Consider the following 24,140-nt stretch of genomic DNA (forward strand, 5'->3'; position numbering starts at 1 on the left):
ATTTTTAATATTTTGAACATCTACTATGCACCAAGCCCTGTGCCAGGCACGCTACATTTGGTGTCTAATTAAAACCTCACAAGAATCCTACAAGGGAGGTATAATTATTTTTAATATATACAGGAGGGAACCATACATGTAATGGTTTATGCTACCTAAGAGCTCTCAGCTAAAAAATCTGGACTAGAATCCAGATGTATTCAGCTACATTTTGTTGTGTTCTGACACCCTAGTTGCTTTTAGAAGGAGAGAGTGGAGGAGGTTTCTATTATCCAAATTTTTCTTTGCCTCTTTCATCTATTAATAATCCCAACTGTTCATAAAAAAGTTAGAATCAGAAGAAGGAAGCAAGAATATTGACAGATATTCTTCACAGCAGTTTATATCTACCTTTGAATGGCACAGGGGATGGTCAGATGACTAAAAGATAGTGGGGTTTATTTAGCTGACTCAGGCCCTGCCTCAACCATAAGGCAATGTTTCCCAAAGCATGCACATATATCACCACTGGTCCACAAGATGATTTTGTTAATATATGAACATTACACCAGTTATATATTTCTAACATTTTCACATAGTTATATATTTTTAACATCTATCAGGAGAGAAATTACCTTGCAGAACAAACTCGTTTTCCTATAGGTGCTATTACTTGCAATAAGGCCAAAAAAAGATGGTACTATAGTAATTCACCTTGCACAGTGAGTCTGGCTACTCAGGCAAATTTATGAATGAGTCAAACCTTCAACAATCAAAACTTCTCCTTTGGATGTAAGGATGGTATGAATGCACAGACAGCTGATATAGATGCTCATATGTCATTTTTCCACATTGATCATCATGTATTTCTTACTAATGTATTAATTCATCACTTCTGAAAGTCAATCAGAGCTTACTATATGGGTATACACCATTGCGAATTATAATCTGGATTGGGCTGGTTTTTTAATTGAAACTGTAATGGGTAAGACGTTTTAAAAGATGTTTAGGCATAATAAAAGATGTTTATAACAAATATGAGCACTAGTATTAACAGCAATAATACTAGGGGTGCCTGGGTGGCTCAGTCAGTTGGGTGTCCGACTCTTGACTTTGGCTCAGGTCATCGTCTCACAGTTCATGAGTTCTAGCCTGCATCAGGCCCTGCACTAACAGTGCAGAGCCTGCTTGGGATTCTCTCCTCACTCTGCCCCTCCCCGCTTGCTGTCTCTTTCTCTCTCAAAATAAGTAAAAATAAACTTGAAAAAATAGTAATAAAGGGGCACCTGAGTGGCTCAGTCGGTTAAGCATGCGACTTTGGCTCAGGTCATGATCTCACAGTTCATGAATCCAAGCCCCATGTCGGGCTCTGTATTGGCAGCTCAGAGCCTGAAACCTGCTTCAGATTCTTGTCTTCCTCTCTCTCTGCCCCTCCCCCAGTCTCCCACTCTTTTTCTCTCTCTCTCTCAAAAATAAACAAACATTAAAAAAAAAATTTAAATAGTAAAACCACATTAATGATTGAATCATTTGTTAATGTTATAGAAATACCAGCTTCAACCAAGAAACACAAAATATTGTACAAATATCATAAAAATTCTTTGAAATCTGCAATTTCACTGCCAACTGGGAGCGAATGTATTTCATTATGTGTTGTGTTTAGAAACACTGGTAACCTTTTGACACATATAAAGAACACTATGAGAAACTTCTCAAAATATCTGAAGCAAAATAGGACATTCAAGCATCCTCAAACTAACATGTTGTGTAATAAGTATAAGAATATAAGAGCTTAGTGGTGTTTTGAAATAACTGGTGAAAATATGAGGAATCCTACTGGCAAAATAATTAATTAATTAATTAATTAATTAATTGATAAATAATAAATAAATAAGTAAAAGCAACGATTGGGGACAAAGTAAGTGAAATGATTGATAAAGTGTCTCTGTCAAATAACAAGAGTTCATTTTAGAACTACAGATATGAAGAGAAAGTAAGGCAATAATTATTATTCAAAGAATGACAAAGCCAATACAATTCTCTGCAGAATGATGAATCCACTAACATTCTATGGTCAAAAATCTTTGGTATTTGTCTGACATGAATAAAAGTAATCTATAAAATCTTTTTACAGCCAAATTGTACAACTGAAGAAGTGGGTTTTTTTTAGAATTTATTGGTGAATCCAAATAAGCAAAAACAATGACAAAAGTGATATTGGGCTGGGGCACCTGGGTGGCTCAGTCGGTTGAGCGTCCGACTTCAGCTCAGGTCATGATCTCACAGTCTGTGAGTTCGAACCCCATGCCGGGCTCTGTGGTGACAGCTCAGAGCCTGTAGCCTGCTTCGGATTCTGTGTCTCCCTTTCTCTGTGCCCCTCCCTTGCTCATACTCTGTCTCTCTGTGTCTCAAAAATAAATGAAAACATTTAAAAAAAATTTTTTTAAGTGATATTGGGCTAAACAAAGAAGATGTGTCTAAGACAACTGGTTCAACAGGAAGACTTGATTAACACAGTTAAGCTACTGCACCTATACATGCAGCTGTATCCAGAGAAATCCTGCCCAGTTGAGATAGACATAAAGAAGTAAGAAACGTGTTTATTAAAACTGTCAGTCATATGCAAGCCTCTGAGTTCTCAACATTTTCTCAGGCTTGGTCAAAAAAATTAACTTAAGTTAAAAATCAGAAATCACTGGGGGTGCCTGGGTGGCTCAGTCGGTTGAGAGTCCGACTCTTGGTTTCAACTCAGGTCATGAACTCACAGTTTGTGGGTTCGAGCCCAACACTGGGCTCTGTGCTGGCAGTGCAGAGCCTGCTTGGGTGGGAATCTCTCTCTCTCTCTCTCTCTCTCTCTCTCTCTCTCTCTCTGTCCCTCCCCACCTTGTGCTGTCTCTGTCACTCTCAAAATAAGTAATTAAACTTAAAAAAATTAAAAATCAGAAATCACTGTCATATGTCATTTGTTAGATCCTCTGCTGCCAACAGGAGCCCTTACATATCCATTCAAATTAATAAATCTAGAGAATATTTAATATCCAGGCCTAATATGGCTGTATCACAGATTTAACATTTCTCCTACAATGATTTGAAGTTCTGCTGACAACATGAAAAGCCAAAAACAACTTTGAAAAGAAGAACAAAGTTGGGAGGTCTTACACGACCTGATTTCAAAACTTACTATAAAGTTACAAAAATGAAGACAGTGTGGTGTTAGCATAAATAGAGATATACAGATCAGTGGAACAGAACTGAGAATCCAGAAAGAATCCTTACGTTTATATTTAATAATTTTTTGACAGAGGTGCCAATTCAATGAAGAAAATATATTCTTTTCAACAAATGATATTGGGACAATTTAATGTCTTTGAACACAAATATGAACCCTTTACTAACATTGTTAATTAAGTCAATTAGCTAGGGCACATATAAATAGCTCAAAAATGGATCACAGAATGAAGGGCTAAAACTGTAAATTTTCCAGAAGAAAATATAGGAGAAAATTTTCTGTAACATTGTTTGGGCAAAAAGTTCTTAGGGCACAATTACAAGTTATAATAGCAGCAATGAAAAAAAGCCCTGATGAACTGGAATTCAATAAGATTCAAAAACTTTCATGCACAAACACATTACTAAGAAAATGAAGAGATGATCTATAGACGAAGAGAAAATATTTCCAAATCATATATCAAATCAGATAAAACACTGTACTAAAAATATATAAGAACTGTTGCAATTCAATAAGATACACAGCCAAACAGAAAAATACGCTTGAATAGACACTTCACACAAAAACACAATACAAATAGCAATCATCACATTAAAAAGTGCTCAAGATTATTAGTTACTAGTGAAATGCAAACCCATGAGAATAATGACAATCAAAAATAAGACAATACCAAGTGTAGGCAAGAATGTAGAGATATCCAAACATTCACATACTGCTGGTGAGAATATAAAATGGTATAACCACTTTGGAAATAAGCTGGGTAATTTCTTTACAAATTCAAATATAAGTTTGTCATATGACCTAGAAATTCCAGTCCTAGGTAGGTACCCACAAGAAATGAAAATATGTCCACACAAAGGTTTGTACATGAACATTCTCAGGACTATTATTCACAATATCCATCAATTGGTGAATGGATAAACAAAATACAGTATCCATATAATGGAATACTATTCAGCAATAAAAAGAAACAAAATATTTATATACTCTACAAAACAGATGAACCTCAAAAACATTATGCAAATTAAAATCCAGGAGCAAAAGAGTACATACTGTTTGATTTCATTTTTATAAAATGTTCAAAAAAGACAAATTTATAGAGGCAGAAAGAAGATCAGAGGTTGTCTGGGACTAGAGATGGGAGTGAGCATTGACTCAAATAATTAACTTTAAATAGACAAAGGAATTTGGGGGTGGGAAATGATAAAAATGTTCTAAAACTGGATCATGGTCATAGTTACACAACTCCATAAATTTAGTAAAAAAAAAACCCCAATAATAATAATAAGCATAAGGCTGAAGTCAGTGTCCCCAGTTGGCATGTCACAAACCCTTGCCAGAATTTAGGCAGTTCTTAGATTCAGAATTCATTAACTGAAGGAATGACTAGGTCCCCATAAGGAAATACTCTGAGTACATTAGAGTAGTGATTGACCCACTTGTTCCTTAAAGGAATTTAACTATTTTTTGTGTGTGTAAATGTCCACAGGGAAAAAGAGGGAAATCCATATTCCATGATGGTTCTTGAATACAAAGTCTGAATCAACATTGATAACTGAGGAACTGAAATGCTATAATGTCTATATTAGTCACCTTCCAAACTTTAGCGTGCATCGAATCACCAAGAGGGCTTGTTAAAACATCGATTCCTGAGCTCCTTGTCAAAAGAAATATTCTGGTTCAATGAGATGCTGAATTTCTAAGGAACTTTCAAGTGATGACAATGATACAGGTCCACAGACCACACTTTGGATAGCACTTGTTTATATGATATTATAATGGAAAACTTACATATGACCCATTTGTGGTCTGAGACAACTACTCTGTTAGGAAAATTGCCTCCAGGGCATGCACATGAATCATAAATTTACATAGACATGAGAATATAACTTGGTATGACATTTATATCAATGTGCATGGAAATTCCATCACTATCTGCACTTTAGTCAAAAATAATTATGTTTCCCTCCTTAAATTTGTCTCAATATTTTAGTTCCCTAATTGGAACTCACTTTGTCTTATAGTTAAGAAAGATTACCCATTGTTTCCAATGAAACATACGAATAAATATAATGTATTAATATTTTATAAATATATTATGATCCATTAGTAAAAGCATATGTTATGTGGAAGATGGCTTTTTAAAATTTCCACGAAAGAAAATATACTCCTAATGTAAAAATAATTCATCAGTGGCCTATTCTGATGATAATTAAGAACAAAAATACTCAGGCACTATTCTTCAAATACTCCATTAAACGCTAATCTAAACAAACAACACACAGCCAAACTTCATCTAAAATGTGCAGGAAAATACCTCTGCATCTAGACATTGCTTTAAATGTCACCAGTGATGTGCTGCCTTTATTCCTTGCCTTCACTTTTTTGTATGAAAAGATATCATATTGATATCATCGGTTAAAGCGCAACATTTCCTCCCAGTGATTGCTACTCAATAGTCAAGAATGAGATGCATGAAGTTGGATCACATCATGGGTAATTGCTGGATTGTTGCTTTTAAAATAACATCTGTGTGTATGTGTGCTTTGAGGTGAAATATGTCAGCTCCGATGCCAGAAGCTGATATTATTATAGCACATTTCAAAAGTGGAACAGCTTTCAAAAGAATTTCTTAAAGCACTGTACTTTTATCATGGGAAAAACTTCAGAGCTTGCACGTGAATTCAAGACAAAGCTATGCCTCTCTATGCCATCTGATTTCTCAGCATATTGTTCTTCCTCTTACATTTATACTTCTCAGATGATGAGGGGTCTATTCCTCTGCCCTTCCTGATCCCCTCTCTGTACTAGACAGGATATTACCCACCTCCTCACTGGAATACTGTGGGGCTACTGGTGTTAACAGAAATGTGAAATAGCTGTAAACTTCTGTTCAGAAATCTTGTCAAAGTTTCTGATGAACATTTTGTTTATAAATGTGCTGGCAAGATTAGAAGCTTTGGAAAAAAATATCAGTGTTGCAAGTTTCTGTGAAAGCACATTTTGGTACAACTTTAATTTGGCCAAGGGGGTAAGTGAGTCACTCCCCCTCAGTGTACTTCTGGGGGGCCGCAGCGTACTAGTCTAGACCAGCAGTATTGCTGCCTTAGAGAGAGTAACCAATTCAACCAGACTCTCCCCGGACCCCTAGGACCTCATTGATTTCCAAGAGCCCCTCATAAGTGAAGGGCCCTAGGGAGAGGCCATATACAGATGCTTTCTCTGATTTAAAAGTCTGCTGACACCTCCATAAATCAACGTAGCAAGAATGAAACTCCCAGCATGTTGTTATTCATCCACAATCCATGTAAGATATAAACACATGACTTAACGCTTAAAAAGTGTCTACTTTTTGCAACTGTTTTTTTTTTGTCATTAAAAAAAAAAAGCATAGCTAATTTTATTAGGAAACACAACTCAAATCCTTTTGTGTAAAGAGTATTTCCTGAAGATCCCAGATTATGCCCCAGAATCAAAGAAAGAGTAACAGGAATGAGGGTCCCTCTGGGAACAGGGTAGGAACAGACTCAAGTGTTGTCAGCCCATTTTGCTCCCTCTGTTTGCCTTATTTTACTCATCACTGCATGATGGCGTTACCCTCAGTATTTTCAGGTGGCAGGAGACGTGGCCACATTTTAACAGCTCCTGAACACATCATACTTTCATAGCTCCTGAACACAGAGGAAAAATGCCTTTTCTCTCCCAACTTCAGTTCAGAACTTTCTAGAACAGGACACTAGCTAACTTGGTCTAGACCTCTTGATGCCCCCTGGCCAGTTCACTGCAACCACATTGACCCAGTCAGGCTGGTTATCTACCTCTGTGACCAAGGCATTGGGTGTGTGATTGTGTGTTTGGCTGCCCCCGGCAAAACTGCAGGGGCACTTCCATCAAAGAAGCAGGGCGTCTGAGGGGGTGGGGGGAGCAACAAAACCACAATCATTCTTGCTTCAAAATAGTTCCCTCAGCTATCAGCTACAGGAAAGTTATTTTCTCCATTAATAAATGAGAAAATAGAATAAGACAGAGATTAAGATACACACAAACACACACAGAGTGGAACTGGAATGGAGTCAAATGATATTCATAGCACTCACACAGAATCATTTGTGAGGAATAAACATACTTCGCATAGCAATCTATTACTGCTAGAGTTAGGTTTTCAGAAATCTGGTTTTAGGAAAGCTGAGAATTTCAGACCTTTAAATTGATTAATCAAATATCTGTTTTTAGAGATGTGAGGAAAGGTAGAAGAAAACTTCCAATACATTCTTCAACAGTCTGGGGACATGTTAGTTCGAATATCTCTGGTGACCCAGAAAACAGGAATTAGGTGGTATTTCCAGTGTCTTTGTCTCTATTCACAATGGTACCCCTTCTTTCATCTTTCATCTCCAGAGAACAGGGACAATTCTGTGGAATTCGGATCTCTGATAAATGACCAGTGTTTATTTGGAAGTGTCTAATGGCCTAACATCTAAAACTCTAGAGTTATGTATCATATTCAGTCAACTTTTTTTTTTTTTTAGTTAACTAGGTGACTTAATGGTACAGATTCATATTGAACCATCATTATAAGTCAGGTAAAATTTTCATTTCTGTGTAGTTCTTGCAATCTAAATGAGACCAACTGTTTTATGAGAGGAAAGGATCCTAAAAAGAACTAAAGGCCAAGCTTATTCAAAAACACTGCAGGCTTTAGAAAATGAAATCAAATTAAGTGGATTGTTAAACTTTATGCAAAACTATACAAGCAAACATTAAATAAAACTGTCTTGATTGACCAGATATAACCCAAGTTGAAACCAAATTCGAGGGAGAGGTTTTGACCTGATACATTACAGTCATTTTAAAAACTGCTTAATTTTGTAAATTTACATTCACTTGAGTTTTGTTTTTTAAATAAGAATAACACTACTTTTCTAGCCCAGGGTTTAGGCAGATATTTTTCTCTCTAACATAAATTAGATAATATGATGATTTGAGGGTTTTAAAAATAATACAGAGACTAAATCATGATACATAATTTAGTATTAAATCACATAATCTATAGGAATGTATACCTGACTTCTCAAAGGAAGGTAATGATAGAAAACAACCTATTAAGCAAACTTAAAAGTGTTATTCGGGAAGCCTTAGGATATTGTGGTGGCCTGCCATGGTCAGATACCAAGCGTGAATTTTGAGACACAAAATTCTGTCCTTTTATTTTAGAAAGACCAGAACAAGAAGCAATATGATATAGGGGAAATAACACCAGCATAGGAGTCGAGATGTCTGGAATTTAGTGCCTTCTACAACCAAATAGCCAGTGACCTTGGATGAGCACAAAACCTCTCTGGGGCTCAGTTATTTCTGTAAAATGAGACGATTTGATAGATGGCCTCAAAGTGTATTCCAGCTCTATAATTCCATGACTCCATACATGGAAACGTGGTTAGCACAATGCTTAGAGCATAATAGAAAATTAAAAAGATGTTACTACCTCTCAGTTCTTTATTCTTTTCTTTTTCTTCCCTTTTCTCTCAATCCTTTTCATGAACCCAGCCACGTTCTCAAAATGTATTTATTTCTGTATTTTCAATTCCTAGCACAGAGACTGGCAAAAATTGCTATCTATACGAAGGGCTGTCTATCTTCAAGAAATTCAGTCTAATAGAGCAAACATGTAAATAAATTGCATTACTGTGCTTCAAGTCCAAAAATACCTTAGTAATTTATAATCCTCACAAAGACAGTACAGCAACAGGACTGATGAACTGTTCTTTAAGCTAGACCAGAGCAACCTAATTAAGCAGAGAACATCTCAACATCTGAACCAGATTATTTTCAATGATTAGGAACTAGTCAGGTCAGGCAATAGAGGGAACAGAACATTCATTGGAACCATGACACTAGTGTATTCTGTTCAAGTGCAGATACAGTAATTCTAATTACCATGAATTTTCTGCCCTTAAAAATCAGATTTCCTGGGACATACATACCATTCCTTCTGAGTGATTTTTTTAAACTGGTAAGTGGTTTAATTAGTTTAGAACTGCAACTCAATAATCTCTATAACACTTAGTATTCTTTGATTATTATAAATATACATATAATATTAGAGATTATATTTTTATATATTATTTGGGGGCTTGCTATTCAGTTCTATTGATCAGTATGTTTATCCTCTTAAAAATATTAAATACACTGACTATCACAGCTTTGTAACATATCATGATGTCTAATATAGCAAGTTCTCCCACCTTATTTTTCTTCTTTTTTTTTCTCCTTCAAGAATGCCTTGTCATGGGGCACCTGGGTGGCTCAGTCGGTTAAGTGTCCAACTTCGGCTCAGGTCGTGACCTCATGGTTCATGGGTTCGAGCCCCGCATCGGGCTCTGTGCTGGCAGCTCAGAGCCTGGAGCCTGCTTCAGATTCTGTGTCTCCCTCTCTCTCTTCCCCTCCCCTGCTCATGCTCTGTCTCTCTCTCAAAAATAAATAAACGTTAAAAAAAATAATAAAAAAAAGAATGCCTTGTCAAAAGAAAAAGAATGCCTTGTCTATTCTGGGATTTTTTTTTCTCTTTCATATAAAATTTTAGAATCAGCTTGTCAAGTTTCACTAAAATAAAAAAAACTATTGAAATTTTTATTGGAATTTCATTAATTCTGAAGACTAGTTTGAGGAACACAAATCTTCATGATATTAAGTCTTCCTATCAATGAAATATTATGTATTTTCATGTATATAGATATTTTTAAAAATCTTTCAAAAAGTTTTAAATTGTTTCCATACAGGTTTGCCAATCTTTTGTTAGATTTGTTACTCTGCACCTATCTTTGTTGCTGTTATAAATGGTACTTTTAATGCTTTTTATTTCTTTTTCATGTATTACCATGTTAGCTAGGCCCTCCAGTACAAGGTGAAATGGCAATGTTGATGAGAGACAACCTCCTGATTTTCAGTGAAATGCAAATACATTTAACCAATAAGAATGCTGCTCATTTTTTGATAGAGACTTTTTATCCAAATTAAAATGTACCCTTGTATTCCTATTTTCTGAGTTTTTATAATGAATATATATTGACTTAATGTCAATGCTTTATTTGCTTTTATTGAAACAAAATCATGTTTTTCCTCTTGAATCTATTAATGCAGCAAATTACATTAATGAAGGTTCTAACATAAAACTTTCTTGCATACTTGGAATAAATTAAATTTGGTCATGATATGTTCTTTTTTTATACTTCATTGGATTTCATTAGCAAATAGTTTATTTTAAAATTTTATATCTATGTTCATGCCTGATATGGGACTGCAAATCTCCCTCATACAATCTCTTCCAGCTATTTATTGCTATAAAACAAAGTTCTCCCAAACATAGAAGCTTGAAACAAAACAATATTTTTAATATGTCTCCTGATTTTCTGGGTTAGAAATTGGACAGGGCTTCCCTGGGAAATTTTTCAGTTTTATGTGGCATTGACTGAGATCACTCAGTGGTATTCCGCTAGTGACTGAACTGTACTAAAGTTCAAGACAAATTCAGTCAAATGCCTGGGGTTGTAGCAGGGAAGGCTGGAAGGCTAGACTCACTGGGGCCCCTCCAGGCAGTGTCAGGGCCTTTTCACATGATCCACGTAATAGGATAGTCACACTTCTTACATAGTGGCTCAGGGCTCCAAGAGACCAAGGTAGTACCTGCCAGTCCTCTTAAAAGTGAGCTCAGGAACTGGCATAGCACCATTTCTTCCATTCTTTATTGGTAAAGACAGTCACACGCAGTGAATATCATAGAGGAGGAGATATAAATATCACCTCTCTATGGAAGAAGTGTCAAAGAATTTGTATACATGTTTTATCTATCATAAAACCTGTTTGTGATTTTGTTATCAAGGTCAAACTAGTCTAATAACATGAGTTTGGAATATTACCTCTTTTTCTATTCTCAAGGGAAAAAAATAGTAAGATTGTAGTCAACTGCTCCTTAAATGTTTGGTATGTTTCCTCTAAAGCCATTGATCCCCATTGTTTTATTTTTTGTGAAGATAATGATCCTAAGACTATTCAGGATTTCTATGTCTTCTTGAATCAGTTTTGGTAAGTCATTTTTCTAATAAATTATCCATTTTTATATGTTTTCAAAATAATGAAAAAATTGTTCATTGTATTCTCTTTTTATTCTGTATAGAATCCATAGTTATGTTAAATTTTATTAATAATATTATTTGTGTGTTGTAAATCTAGCCAAAATTTCTTAACATGATTGATCATTTTTATTGCATGTTTGATCCTTTCTCCTTATTTTATGTTCAAATTTACTATTTCTTTCTCTCTAGATTAATTCCATTTTTTTATACCTTTGATTCTTATCCATATCATTTATTTCTAAGAATTCATTATATTTTCTGAATTCAAGTTTTCTGTCAATTATAAGTGTGGTGAATATATTCTACTCTGTCACCTGACTTCTCACTCATTTAATGAATGAAAGTTCTTAATTTTAAGGTACTATAATATATCAATCTTTTATTTTATAATTAATGTTTTGTATGTGCTGCTTAAGAAATCTGTCACTATTCTCAAAGTCATGAAGATATTCAATATTCTTTTCAAAGAGATCTCATATCTGGAGTTTCTATTTGCACATGGTATCAGGCAGGGTGAAGTATCACTTTTGTTTAAATGGATATCTAGTTGAGCCAGAACTATTTATTGGGAATATCTTCCTTTTCTCACTGCTCTGTAGTTCCTTCTTCATCATAAATCAAGTAGATATATATGCATTGGTTTGTTTCTGGGCACTATTCTATTATGTTGGCCTACCTAACCATCTTTGTGCCAGTACCACATTATAATAATACTGTAACTTTATCATAAGCTTAATACCAGATAGACAAAATTCTCTCATATTGTTCTTCCTCATTAAGATGGTTGATTATTCCTGGCTCTTGGCTCTTTGCATTGCTATATAAGTTTTAGAATCAACTTGTTGATTTCTACAAAAAAATCAGTCAGGATTTTTATTGTGATTTCACTGAATCTAGTGGCTCATATTGGGAGGAAGTGTCATCTTTGAAATACTGATTCAAGCCATGAATATTGTATATTCCTCCATTTATTTATGCCTTCAAAAAATTTCTCTATTTCTTTTTTGTTTGATTTTTGAACAGTGATCTTGCTCAACTTTCATCATATTTATTTCTAGGAATTGTGTGTGTGTGTGTGTGTGTGTGTGTGTGTGTGTGCTTAATGCTACTATAATTGCTATTTTATTTTACTTAATATTGTAACTCACTGATTATATATAAAAATACAAGTGATGTTTTCATATCAACCTTGTGTGCAAAAAAACTTTCTAAAATCATTTATTAATTCTAGTAATTTATTAGTTATTTGCTTGAATTTTCTTGAGCACAAAATTATATTATGTGAATAGTGACAAGTTTTCTTTCTTTCCCAATTATAATATTTTTATTTCTTTTTCTTGATTTATTGCACTGGGTAAGACCTACAGTAAAATGTTGACTAAAATTTATAATAGTTAGTACCTTTACATTGTTCCTATGTCAGAGAAGAAGCTTTTTAACATTTTACCATTGAATATGATGTTTGCTATAGTTTGTTTTGTTGGATTTGTTTGTTTTAGAATATCCTATATCAGGGGTATCTGGGTGGCTCAGTCAGTTAAGCATCTGACTTCGGCTCAGGTCATGATCTCATAGTTCATGGGTTTGAGCCTCATGTCAGACTCTGTGCTGACAGCTTAGGGCCTGGAGCCTGCCTGGGATTCTATGCCCCTTTCTCTTTCTGCCCCTGTCCTGCTCACACTCTGTCTCCTAAAAATAAATAAAATAAACATTTAAAAAAATTAAAAAAGAATATCCTATATCAAATTAAGGAAGTTTCATTCTATTCTTAGATCAGACTTTTATCGTAAATAACATTAAATTTCATCAAATAATTTTTCTGAATCTACTGAGATAATCGCATTTTCTCATTTATGGTATTAATGTGGACTACACTGATTTCTTTTCTTTTTTGTAGGTGAAAGTATTCTATTTTCTTTACACTGATTTATTTTCTAATATTAAAACTAACTTGAACGTGTGGAATAAGTTGAATGAGGTCAATATTTTTTCATTTTATATATTGCTTAATTCCATTTCCTAAGTAAACTTTTAGGACTCACTATGAGTCAGTTTATATATAATTTCCATTTTTTTTTTTTTTTTTTTTTTTTTTTTTTTTAAATTTTTTTTTTCAACGTTTTTTATTTATTTTTGGGACAGAGAGAGACAGAGCATGAACGGGGGAGGGGCAGAGAGAGAGGGAGACACAGAATCGGAAACAGGCTCCAGGCTCCGAGCCATCAGCCCAGAGCCCGACGCGGGGCTCGAACTCACGGACCGCGAGATCGTGACCTGGCTGAAGTCGGACGCTTAACCGACTGCGCCACCCAGGCGCCCCTATAATTTCCATTTTTTAATATACTTTTAAAAGTTTTATTATGTGGGGCACCTGGCTAGCTCAGTCAGTGGAGCATGTGACTCTTGATCTTGGAGTTATGAGTTTGAGTCTCACGTTGGGTATAGAGATTACTTAAAAATAAAACCTTAAAAAAACATTTGTTTTGGGGCGCCTGGGTGGCGCAGTCGGTTAAGCGTCCGACTTCAGCCAGGTCACGATCTCGCGGTCCGTGAGTTCGAGCCCCGCGTCAGGCTCTGGGCTGATGGCTCGGAGCCTGGAGCCTGTTTCCGATTCTGTGTCTCCCTCTCTCTCTGCCCCTCCCCGTTCATGCTCTGTCTCTCTCTGTCCCAAAAATAAATAAAAAACGTTGAAAAAAAAATTAAAAAAAAAAACAAACAAAAAAAAAAAAACAAACATTTGTTTTGAAAATTATACTAGCCTCATAAAGTGAGCTGGTGAGTGTTTCCTCCTAATTTATTCTCCAGAAAAGCTGATAAAATTTGCATTTGTTCTTAAATAGTTTATAAAAGCCACTGGTAAATATCTTTATTCAAGAATATTCAAATCTTTATATCTTCTTGCATAAGTTTTCAACATTCTATTTTTCTAAGACTTTGTTAATTTCACCTAAATTTTCAAATTTATTGGTATGAGATTGAATACATAAAAATCCATAGAAATGTTACCTTTCATTTCAGTGTGGGTATTTCTGCATTTTTTCTCTCTCTCTCTTTTTTTCTTGATCAGTCTCACAAGAAGTTTTTCAATTTTATTATTCTTACAAAAGTATCATTTTGGTTTTGTTGCTCTATCTCATTTAAAAAAATCTACCATTGATTTCTTTATGATTTCTATCTTTCTTCTTTCTTTAGGAGTCATTTGCTGTTTTTTCTAACTTCTTAAGACAGGTGCTTTCATTCCCGGACTTTAATCTTTCTTCTCTTCTAATATATATATTTACAACTAAAAATTTCTCTTTCAGCATGGCTTTGGCTACATACCATGAGCTTGACAGATAGTGTATTTACTAACATCTTAAAATGTTTTCTAATTTCTGGGGTGCCTGGCTTGCTCAGTTGGAAGAGCATCTGACTCGATCTCAGGATTGTGAGTTTGAGCTCCACACTGAGTGTAGAGATTACTTCAATAGATAAAACAAAACCAAAACAATAAAAATGTTTTCTGGCTTCCATTGTAATTTCTCCTTTGAGTCAGAGATTATTTAGAAAAATGTTTGTTTTCCAAACATTTGGGTGACTTTCTACTTGTCTTATTATTATTAACATTTACCTTAATTCCACTGTGGTCAATGAGCATACTCTATTTTAAATACTTTGGATCCCTTGAAATGTGTTGTGACATGCTTTCTGGCCTAACACATATTGAATTTTAGTGAATTTTCTCTGATCACAGAGAATCAACCTAAAAATATGATCATTCAGTGTTACTGTGTCTCTTTCTTACCTTTTTTGAACAATTGACTATTTTACACATTCTTTATTGTTTGCTTCTGTTTTTTGGTTTTTTTTTTTTACTGGGGGGGAAGGGGTTACCCTGGGAGATTAAAACATAGATTCTTGATTTATCAAAGTCTTACATAATGTAGTAGTTTTGCTTCTTCCAAGATAATGCAGAAACCTTAGGATACATGACCTCAGTTTATCACTGTTCAGATTTATATGACTTTGTTATCATGTGTTTTAACTCTATATATTTTAAATTCCAAAGATGATGATGATGATGTTGATATTATTATTATCATTATTATTATTATTATTATTTTAACAGTAAATATTTCTTCAGGTTTACCCACACAATTTTGGCGTTCTTTTTTGGCATTTCCAATCATCTATCTGGAATCATTTCCCCCTTCTTACTGAAGGACATGCTTCAGGATGTGTGTGTGTGTGTGTGTGTGTGTGTGTGTGTGTCTGTTTCTTTTTAGTGTGGATCTGCTAATGATGAATTCCCTCAGTTTTTGGATGTATGAAAAATGCTTTCATTTCACTTTCATTGGAAATAGAATCCTAGATTGACAGTTAATTTTCTTTCAGCACTTATTTCATGGTCCTCTAGCTTCACTTGCTTCTATTTAGCTCATTTAGTCTTTCTCCTTTTCTATACATGTATTTAAAACCAAAACTCTCTCCCAAAATGGCTTTAGCTACATTCCATGAGTTTAGATGGTTAATCCTATTTTGATTCCTTTGGAGTTAATAATTTTTTTCTGGCTTAGATATATATATCTATATATATATATATATATCATATATATATATGATATAGAAATATAGATATATATATGATATATATATCATATATATATATCAATATATGATTGATATATCATATATATATGATATATATATATATCATATATATATCAATATATGATTTTATATTTAACTAATCTTTAGACTCAAGGTGGGGCTTGAACTCACAACTCTGAGATCAAGGGTTGCATGCTCTTCTGACTGGGCCAGCCCAGTGTACCCTGGCTGCCTTTGAGTATTTCTGTCTTTGTAGTTCAGTAGTTTTACTATGCTATGCCTGTGTGTGATTTTGCTTTTATTTACCCTGTTTGGGTTTCATAAAGCACTGTGAATCCATGGCCTGAAGTCTTGAATCATTTTGGAAAATTATAAGTTCATCATGACTTCAAATACACTTCTGCCTTATTTTCTTTCTCCTCTTCTCCAGGAATTCTAATTATCCATATGTTAGATGTTTCTCAGACTGTCCCCTAAGTTTCTCATGCCATTTTATCTATTTTCGATCTTAAAAAAGAGTATCTTCTTTGAACTATTCTGATTCATTTATCCTTTCTTCTGCTGTATTTAATTTAATTTAGTCATACTCATTATTGCATTCTTTATTTCACAGGGTTTTTCTTTTTTTGGTTGCTTGTTTAGTTCTAGAGTTTCCATTTGGTTCTCTGTTAAAATTATCTTGAACATAGTCAGCATAGTTACTTTAAAATCTGTGTCTGGTACGTCCATTTTCTGGATCCCCCATGGGCCTACTCTTTTTTGTTGTTGTTGTTGTTATTGTTTCTCTTAAATTGTAATCCTATTATCTTACATACTTATGAATTCTTTTTATTAGTCATTTACTTGAGTGCCTGATATTTTACATAAAAATTTCTAGAATTAAATTTAGGTCTATATTATCCTCCCGGGGAAAGATTTTATATTGCTTTTGGCAAGTGGTGAAGGTCCCTGATGGTCTGCGGTCACCTCAATGCAGTTCTAAAGATTGAGATTATTTCAAGCTCGGTCTCAGTCTCTGCAAGGGCTTGCTTCATTCCTGGTTCACTACTGTTCCTAGGGTGTAGGTGCTTTGCTATAAGAAAGAAGTAAAGAAGGTAAGAAAGAAAAAGTAACACAATATACAGGGTCCCAACTAAAAAATGAGGATTCTACCACTCCTCACCTTTCTTAACAGACCCTGCTCTCCAATGTTTTGGGAAAACACAGGGGCCTAAACTGAATACACTGTCATCCAGAGAAGAATTAAATTTGTTTCTTCTGAGACGTAGCTGGTACTCCTGACTTGAGAACGCTCCAGTCCAGTCAAAGATCTCCAGCTTAATCTGGGGGTCTGGATGCCAGCAACTCATCCCTACTGCATACCTAAGACTCTGTTTCATTATCTTAGCTCTGGCATTGACATTACAACCAGGAGAACCCTGCTCTTTCACAAATGTTTATCCATTGCTCTAATTTTATATCTTAATTGTTTGTGTTTTCTTCCTCGTGTGTTCGTGTGTTTGGGGTTCTTGGAGATTTTTCTTTCTCTCTGTAAGCTCAGTGATGTTAAGGAAATCTTTCTAATGCAGGATTTATGCAGAATTTTCTTATATGGTGGAAGGCTCAAAAGCAAAAATTTCTGCCTTCTTTTTTACCAAGTTATCACTTTGTGAGTTTTTTTTTTTTTTTTTTTTTTTTTTTTGAGGAAGTATTCTCAGAATACTTACCAGATAGAAGCCAATTTAGGCTTAGAGCTCTTAAGGGGAAAAACTAATAGTGAACAAAACACACACCTCTGCTAATAACAAATATATGTTTTTGAAAGACTTTATAACATAAATAAAACAATTAAGTCTCCTCTTCTTCCTTATGTTTTACTTGCTTTATAGATGACTAATAAAGCTTAGATGAGTCAATTATATAAAAACTTAGTCTCACAGGGGATCAGTAGGTAATCAAGACAGTCATTTATTTAAACCTCAAATTCTGACTTTGAAAGAAGGATTCACACAATGGTAGTCATCCCAATTGTTTTATTTATAAGCACTAGAACTGTCTATACACCTCACTGGCTGACTCAACACAAATGGGAGTTTTCAGTAGGTGTTGAGCGAATGTGAAAGAGGAGAACTAGACTCAAGTCTAGAGAACAAATTACAGCTTTTTTAAAGTCACAATGAACCATTTTTGTTTCTTCTTTTTTTAAATGTGTATTTTTGAAAGAGAGAGAGAGAGACAGAGTACGAGCAGGGGGTGGGGGGCAGAAAGAAGGAGGCACAGAACCTGAAGCAGGCTTTAGGCTCTGAGCTGACAGCACAGAGCCTGATGCAGGGCTCAAACTCACCAACCCTGAGATCAAGACCTGAGCTGAAGTCACTTAACCGACTGAGCCACCCAGATACCCCACCATTTTTGTTTCTTTTATGATTAAAATATATCTGGAGAATTGGAGCATGCATGAGGAAAAGTGAAAAGTATTCCAATATCTGGCAGCATGAGTAGTCCAAAATGGCCTACTTCTGCCTAATCACTCATATTTTAACCATAAAAGTAGTACTACTGTGTCCAAAGTTGTGGGGAAAAGGTGGCATAGGGGAATGGTAAAACTATAGACTCAGATCAGACTGACCTTTAGGCTTAAATCCCTGTTCAATCAGTTGCAATTTCACTTTGGGTGAGTTTCTCAACTTCCCTAGACTTCTAGGATTTCAGTAAAATAATGTTAGCACTCACTTCATAAGATTGCTATGAGGTGTTCAGATATAACAACGAGTTCCTAAAATATAGCAAAGACTCAGGAGGTTTATTACGTTATTTCTTACTTGCTATGTGTTTCTTGTCTAGGAAGAATAATAGTGTTCTGAGGGACAGTCCTCCCGTCAAGCTCCAAAACAGATCTCACGGCTTATGAGGGAACATGAAAAAACATAAGCTGGTGTTCAATCCATGCTTTGTCTAAAGTGAGTAAATCCTAAATAGCCAACACAAATAAGGAGAAACAAATGGGATGTTTAAGAATCTTTGGTACAGTCATCTATGATATTTTTAGTAATACAATAGAAGAATTGTTTTAATTAAAATGCAGAATCCTAAATCTGACAGTGCTAAACTTGAAAGAATTATTGGTACTGTTGGAGGAAGTAATGAATTTTACAAAGAGAAAAAGAGAAGAATGGCTATTTTAAAAGGCAATTAAATGCTTGGGAGTTGGAAAACAGAGATAATTCTAAAATTACGCTTCAAGAAATTTATATTAAAATAGTTAATATCCAAAATAACAGAAGCTTTAAGTATGCATATATTATAAGAAAAGATACAAAGCAGCAATTCAGGTATCTAGCCAGCTAACATATCTTACTGCACTTAAAAGAACCAGTTACCTCTTAATTCATTGGGAAGTTATTTATTTCTAATATTTAATATATTTTAAAACTTTTTAAAGTAATGTTTAATAAGCATTTACTGAGCATTGAACTACTATTGTGCTGGCTTGGCTAGTGAAACACAAAAGAGTAGGATGTGGCTTTTGCCTTCAAGTAAAGCCATATGTTACAGTATGATTTTAATTGTACAAATTTGACTGATCATAGTGTCATGCACGACATAGTGCATTTCAAGTATATAAAGACTGAGAAAGAAGAGACATCTGAAAACATCAAAGGAAAAGATCTATGCTGTATTGTTATTCAAAAGTTGAGAGGAAAGATCCTTCTATATTCTTTCCAATTCACCCTAGCAAAAATAATAGATTACATGTATTGATTTATGCTTATTATAAGGGAAAGGTATGATGTCAAACTCTTCAAATATCTTATTGAATGCCCATAACAACCCTACAAGCTGGTCACTCTTTTTATTCTATTTTCTAGATAAGCAGTTAAGATTGACTCGAGTCACAGATAGCAAGTGGCAGAGCTAAATCTTGAACTTAGGGAGTCTACCCAGGAAAAAACACTTCATCACTTGCTATATACTGCTTAATAAGCATCCAAGCAAACAGCACATTCTGTCCAGAAGGGACTCCATCTCAGATAACCCATTCCAGTGAAGCCAGCACGCTCTGGAGAGTTCTGTATATTCTTACTTCATTCTCTGGTGCTGCAACATAAGTCCATTGACTTTATTTAGACACTGTCTCAACATCATGCTAAGTGAAATAAGTCACACACAGAAAGACAAATATTGTATGGTCTCACTTATATGTGGAATCTAAAAACACCAACCTCATAGAAACAGAGTAAAATCGTAATTGCCAGGGGCAGAGGGGTGGGAGACGTGGGGGGCAGATGTTGGACAAAGGGTACCAACTTTCAGTTACAAGATGAATATGTTCCAGGAATCTAAGGTACAGAACGGTGACTATAGTTAATACTACTGCATCGTATACTCAAAAGTTACTATTAGGGTACAGCTTTAACGTTCTCATCATAACGAAAACAAAAGAGTAATTAAGTGAGGTGAAGGATGTCTTAACCAACCTTACTGTGGTAAACATTTCACAATTTATATGTGCATCAAATCATCATATTGTATACCTAAACTCACACAATGTTATACGTCAATCATATTTTAATAAAGCTGGGAAAAAAGGTGAAAATAAATGAAAATTTTAAATTGCTTCAAAAAACCTCTAGGCCCCTTTAGTTCAAGAACTGTTTTATCTTATCATCTGTCTTAACATATAATTCTAGGGGCACCTGGGTGGCTCAGTCCATTAAGCGTCCGACTTCAGCTCAGGTCACGATCTCACAGTCTGTGAGTTCGAGCCCTGCATTGAGCTCTCTGTTGTCAGCACAGAGCCTGCTTCAGATCCTTGGTCACCCTCCCCTTTCTGCCCCTCCTCCAATCATTCTCTCTTTCTCTCTCTCTCAAAATAAATAAATAAAATTTAAAAATACATAATTCCAATATGGAACAAATTCCATTCAACTCTAACAATTCTAACAACATGCTAAGCACTGGGAATACACCAGTGAATCTGTGAAGTATCTAAAGCCCTCATTATTACTATGATGCAGCAGCCCCCTTATCCTCGAGGGCTATGTTCTAGGACCTCTGAAACTGCAGATAATACTGAACCTTCTGTCTACTATGTTTTTGCCTACACACACACACCTATGATAAAGCTGAATTTATAAATCAGTCATAGTAAGAAATTAACAATAATTACTAATAATAAAATAGAACAATTATAATAATACACTGTAATAAAAGTTACATTACTGTGGTCTCTCTCTCAAAATATCTTATTATACCGTACTCACACTTGTGATGAGGTGAGATGATAAAATGCCTACGTGATGAGATAAAGTAAGGTGCATGATGTAGGTGCTGTGACATAGCGACAGGCTATTATTGAGCTTCTGACTATATATCAAAAGGAGAATTATTTGCTACTGGACTGTGGTTGGCCAAGAGTAACTGAAACTGCAGAAAGCAAAACCGCAGATAAGGGGGAACTACTGTAAAAAGTTTTAGACATAAACAAAATACATATTGAGTTCCAACTATGTACATGGCATTGATTTAGATTCTGTAACACGTACAAGAAGTTTAGGGCATAGTTCCGGTTCTCAACAAGTTAATAGTTGAGCTGCAGAGAAAGATAAACAAATTCATGAAAAGGTAAATAATTTAAGAGTTCTATTATACACGAGAGAATAAAGCAAAGCTTACTGCAGGGTCTTATGTGATGACTACTTTGTTAGGATGTTATGGAGAATATATGTTCTGTAGTATAAAAAAAAGCAACCGTGAAGATTTTAGATTATATATATTCAAGAAGGTTTCTTTAATGCATGGTTTCTCATAGGCTTTGTTATGGTAATGTTCATTGTGAATTCCCAAGAGTTCCATAATTTGCACTGTTTGTTTGGAAAAAGAACACTCGTTTCATGAGATTTCATTGCTTCTGTGTAAAGAAAAGCTGTCTTCTGTGGAAAACCTTTTAAAGAACTGATAGGGTTTTATTAAATATGTAACATGCATGCTGCAATCTCCATATATATACGCCAGCTCCACGGACTGCATTGCTCATGGTTGCCTTTCCGAAGAGCTGGGACATGGTGTCACAAATTCTCAACAAAGTACTCCAGCCAGCCACTCCCAAATGATTAAGTATATGTGCTGAAGCATTTTTGTCACCCTTAGAATTAGCGCAGTTGAAGGAGGAAGAAACCCCTGTAATCTGGGATAAACCAGCTTCAAGGAGGAAATAAATATTAAACTGAGTTTTCAAACATGCCTAAGAAATTTTTTCATTAATTGTTAAAACCTTATTGTTTTTTCTTTTTTAATTAGATGAAATTATTTGCTTACTCAGTCTTTCCTTTAGCATTCTGGGGAAAGGAAGGTTAAGGGACAGAAATGGAAAAAGACACACTGCCAACTATAATTAGGCTGAAAAGAGTTGCTAAAAATAGCCATTCATACATCTAAGAACTCGTGAGCTCTACTGAATAAGTACCACTGGTCTGACCCAACTCCCTTTAGGCAGGTCTCCCAGCATTTGGGTACTAGTAGGATGGTATTAATGGTTACATCTCAAATTTCTCTGCCTCTTCTTCTTACCTGTATAGGAGACAGAAATCGATCCCATGAAAAGCCAGCCCCTGCCCAACTACTTCTAGAGGTTCTGGAAGAACATCTCTAAGGTTTTCACAATCTTCTCATGGTTTCCAGGCTGCGATCCATGTTGCCACTGTCACACACTGACAAGGAAAGTCAGTGAGAGTGTTGATGCTGATGTCAATAATGCTGTTCCTTGGTGCTCCTCAAACTGCAAACACGCGGCATGCCTACAGGGCATGGCCTCCCCATAATTCTCTCTGAGCTGAAGTCCCTCTGTGCTTCAAGAAGTAGGAAGAATGTTCTCCTCCCTACCGTATGTCAAGGGTTGCTTTAGAACCAACACAGAGCTCTCTCTGCTTTGGGCCCATGTTTTCCTGAGTCACTTATAAAAATACTCCCTTCAGCAACTGTTGGAGCGACTTTTTGGGAGACGATTCTATATGGGTCTCTTACATTTGTGCACATCTTAGAAGTACATATACTGGTTGTCTTTGTTCTGGATTATGTTTTAAAGGATATCTGCATAGCCAAAAGCCTTGGAAGACAGAGTGTCTGCCTCTGGAGCTAGGGACAGATTTTCTGGGGCAAAAGTCAGGCAGGCTGTCTGCCTATTATAATCTTTTATGAAAGATTTAGATTCCCCAAGCTTGAGGTTCTTCTCCTGTAACATACCCCACTGGATGTGCAGACATCAACCAGCCCTATTTATATCACCCTGTGGGAACAGGCAAACATCCTATCTACTGTGCCATGAGTAATAAAGTCCTTTGTCTCTGACACAGGAGCCTCATGTCTTCTGTCAGCATCCATGACAGTGTGCCAGGCTAATCTTTCAGGTTGCAAGCAGAGCAAAATCTTAGACTCTACACAGCTGTAGTCACACCTCTCACTCCAGGATTCAGACATAAATCCTTGGACAAGAACTGCTATCTGGGACAGACAGTGTGTTGTCCAGGGTAGCTCTCAGATCTCCCATCAAGAAAGAATTTATATTTCACCCACAAGGAGTGTAGCTCGTGGATATTCTCCAGCTATAACTTGCTCAAGAGCACCTCAGTTTTCAAGATTTCACCTCATGCTCTTCCTGGGCAAAAGTCCAAAGAGACTGGGGAGAACTAGGACAAAGACACTTCTGCTCAGTAGGGGACTCAGTCTCACGAACAATCTTTGCTCCAGAGCTCCCCAGTTGGGCTGGCCAAGACTTTGTCAGATCAGTAGGCTTTCCATACCCAACGCAATTCCCCTTGCTTTGATCCTTCACAGATGTTTCCCCAAAAGCCTGTACTCTCAACCCCTTATCTCAGTGTCTGCTTTCCAGTAAACCCAACTGATATGCCTGTGTCCAGTCACAGACACTGAAACAAAACATTCTTCTTCCTCCAAGTATGTTTTGTTTGAGGAGACAAATTATGCTCGGAGACTAATTTTGTCTTTCCTAACAATTTATTTAACACAGGTTTTGCTATGGGAATTTCACAAGCCAGTAGCATAGAGGATAATGTCTCTTAAGAAAATAATAAAGAAATAACATGCTCCAGATCATTGATAGATTAATCACTCTATTGTTCCAGGCAAGGGAAGATGAAAGGAAGGAAGTCCAAATTTAGTTGAGATACACCTTTGTATAAGTTGGTGAGAGAGTGAGTGAGAGAGAGTGTGTG

General features: G+C 35.5%; 1 long non-coding RNA gene across 1 annotated transcript; it reads left to right on the forward strand.

Moving 5' to 3' along the window:
* The first annotated feature begins 11,216 nt into the window (after window positions 1-11,216).
* Window positions 11,217-22,720, forward strand: LOC122229857. Its single transcript, XR_006207156.1, has 3 exons — window positions 11,217-11,290; window positions 18,754-18,869; window positions 22,488-22,720. It is a non-coding gene; the product is annotated as an uncharacterized LOC122229857 (long non-coding RNA).
* The last annotated feature ends 1,420 nt before the right edge of the window (window positions 22,721-24,140 follow it).

The sequence above is a fragment of the Panthera leo genome, chromosome C2, assembly GCF_018350215.1.
Source record: "Panthera leo isolate Ple1 chromosome C2, P.leo_Ple1_pat1.1, whole genome shotgun sequence".
NCBI lineage: Eukaryota > Metazoa > Chordata > Mammalia > Carnivora > Felidae > Panthera > Panthera leo.